The sequence below is a fragment of the Agrilus planipennis genome, unplaced genomic scaffold (assembly GCF_000699045.2).
Source record: "Agrilus planipennis isolate EAB-ADULT unplaced genomic scaffold, Apla_2.0 scaffold43, whole genome shotgun sequence".
Taxonomy (NCBI): Eukaryota; Metazoa; Arthropoda; class Insecta; order Coleoptera; family Buprestidae; genus Agrilus; species Agrilus planipennis.
Window position 1 is genome coordinate 131,995 of NW_020438914.1, and position 2,530 is coordinate 134,524.

Here is a 2,530-nt window from a genome sequence, read left to right on the forward strand (position 1 = left end):
GAACTATAAAGAGGGAGATTTGGTTGTTATTCTGAAACAGGTTCCATCAACAGGGGTCAGAAAAAAATTAAGTTCTCCACATAGCGGACCGATGGAAGTCAAATCTGTCCTACCAAATGGTCGCTATATCGTCACGGATATGGTTAATTCATACAGAACTCGGAGGTCATCAAAGTACGAAAAAGCAATAGCTGTGCAATGCGACCTTGGTGTCCATCCGGAGGGGAATCGGATTCCACAGATAGCGAAAGTAGCGAAGTTTTGACTTCTGAAGAGGATGACCAGACCCAACTTTAGAGTGGCCAAATGTATCTCGGGGCGAGATATCTACAGGATGGCCAACTGTAAATGACGCTAAAAGTTTATTCATACAATATTTTTAAATACCTAAATTGTAATTTCTATTCTTATGAACGATTTTCGTAAACTGTTTTCGTTTTTAGATGAAGAAGATAGTAACTATTCTTCTTCTATCAGATGGAGAAAGCTACAACTTTGGAACAACGAAAAAAAAAAGAAAATTAATAACAAAGAAATAATAAGAAAATCTCGAATATCATCCTCCAGTGTATCTGATTTAACTAATTCAACATCACTTACTCTGACATCATGCCCGTCGACGAGTAAAACAAAACAATACGAAGGTGCTTAATTTGGTAGGTATTAAAAAAAATTTGAACAATTTAATCCAAGTTATTAATATTTGTAAAATAATTAATGTTACGGTATTAATTTACAGAAAAACTACATCGTGTGATTGATGATAGATTCCAAAGTATTTTCAGTGAAATATCAGATAAATTTGCTAAACTGAATACTCAGTATAATTCGTTGTCCTTACATTTTCGACAACTGAGTCGAAAAATCATTGAAATTCAACATCAATTGAATCATATAAATACACAGAAATACAAATCGATAGCGAAGGTAAAGATTCTGAAATTAAACTTGTCTTGTAAAGCGATGATCAATTTTGTGCAATTTGACAAAAAACTTGAAAAAGATAACTCATTCCAGAAAGAAAATGTAAGTACTATATTTTTTAAATGTTTTTATAATCATCGATTCTAAATACTAAATACAAAATCATACTTTCAGGCACAAAAATTGTTTCTGAAGATAAACAAACGTATACCCATAACCAGAAATTTTGCCGAATTATTAAGATACTGTATATTTCGTGAAGTAGGTCTCATATTTTCTCCACTGAGAGCTTCGNTCTATTGTCGAACAGTAGATTTAAATATTTTATATTATTGGATCTTTTTTACAGAAAGAACAAGAAGAGAGTAGTTTCTGAATATTCTACTGGACGGCCACTGTGAGACACCCTATATAATCAATGTAATGTCTGCTACTGCAATATCCACTATTCACTAAAAACACAGCACAGAACCACCTTCAAAAATAGCATAATTGAATCAATAAATACAGCAAATAGTGAAGTTGAAGTACGGGAGCACCAGGAGACAGAAGCCTCTGTAAGTCAATTAATTCTTTTCCGATATCTATGTATTGTTTCCTTTTTAGAGTGAATTGTTGTTGTTATTGAAATCCACGATTGACTTTATTAGAATTGTTCTTCAACAGTCAAAAGAAGTATATTGGTGAAACTTATTATAGACAATGAACTAACTGGAAATCCAGATGTTAGATATGGTGTAAAAATGCTAGTATAATGCGGACAAGTATGGAAATATGTTATGGTTTCCTGTTTCACATAGGATTACAAAGGATAAATTTGAACAATTATGCAAGGCAATCGTAAAGGTTTTTCCAAGTGAAGATGCGGCGCCACCACTTGATATGGTTGAATTAGCTAAAGGAACATTAATATTATCAGCATCCGAAGTATTACTTCTTTCTAGATATTTGCCTATTTATATTTATAATTTTGTACCAGAAGGTAACGTTGTGTGGAAATTCTGTTTAACATTAAGAAAAATTTTAAATATTGTTACATGTAAATTTTTGCAAAAGGACACTTCAGACTCTTTCCAGTTTAATTTCCAAGCACAATAAATTATATATGCAGTTAACAAAAGCAAAGCTAGCATTTGAATTCCATATGTTGCCACATTATTTCCGCATTTTTAAAGACCTCTCGATTATTTGTCTAACATGCCATTTGAAGCTAAGCATCAACTTTAAAATTTTGGCTAACAGTAATAACAGCAGAGTAAATATTTATAATTCAATCATCATTATATTTATTAAAATGAAAACAATATTTTTCAATGAACATTATCACAGCCACATTTTGTATATATATTCAAGAGGGTATAGTAAAGTGTACTATACCCTTCAATATTATTTTGTTTTTATTCTGTTTTTTAGAAATATTCATTTTTAATAATTTATTATAATGATTTTTGTATATATATTTCCTGATACTTATGATTTGTATGCATTTACTTTAAAGTTATTTTATGATCTCATTCTTCTGTTTTTTTAGAATAATTGTTAGTAATATATATACTAGGGTCAATTGAAAAGTCCCCGGCCTGACACATAGATGGCGGCACCAGAA

The 2,530-nt window shown here is 31.0% G+C and overlaps 1 long non-coding RNA gene across 1 annotated transcript; it reads left to right on the plus strand.

Moving 5' to 3' along the window:
• The first annotated feature begins 437 nt into the window (after positions 1–437).
• LOC112904177 lies at positions 438–1,186 on the plus strand. Its single transcript, XR_003230941.1, has 3 exons — positions 438–656; positions 740–1,026; positions 1,099–1,186. It is a non-coding gene; the product is annotated as an uncharacterized LOC112904177 (long non-coding RNA).
• Positions 1,187–2,530: the final 1,344 nt, after the last annotated feature.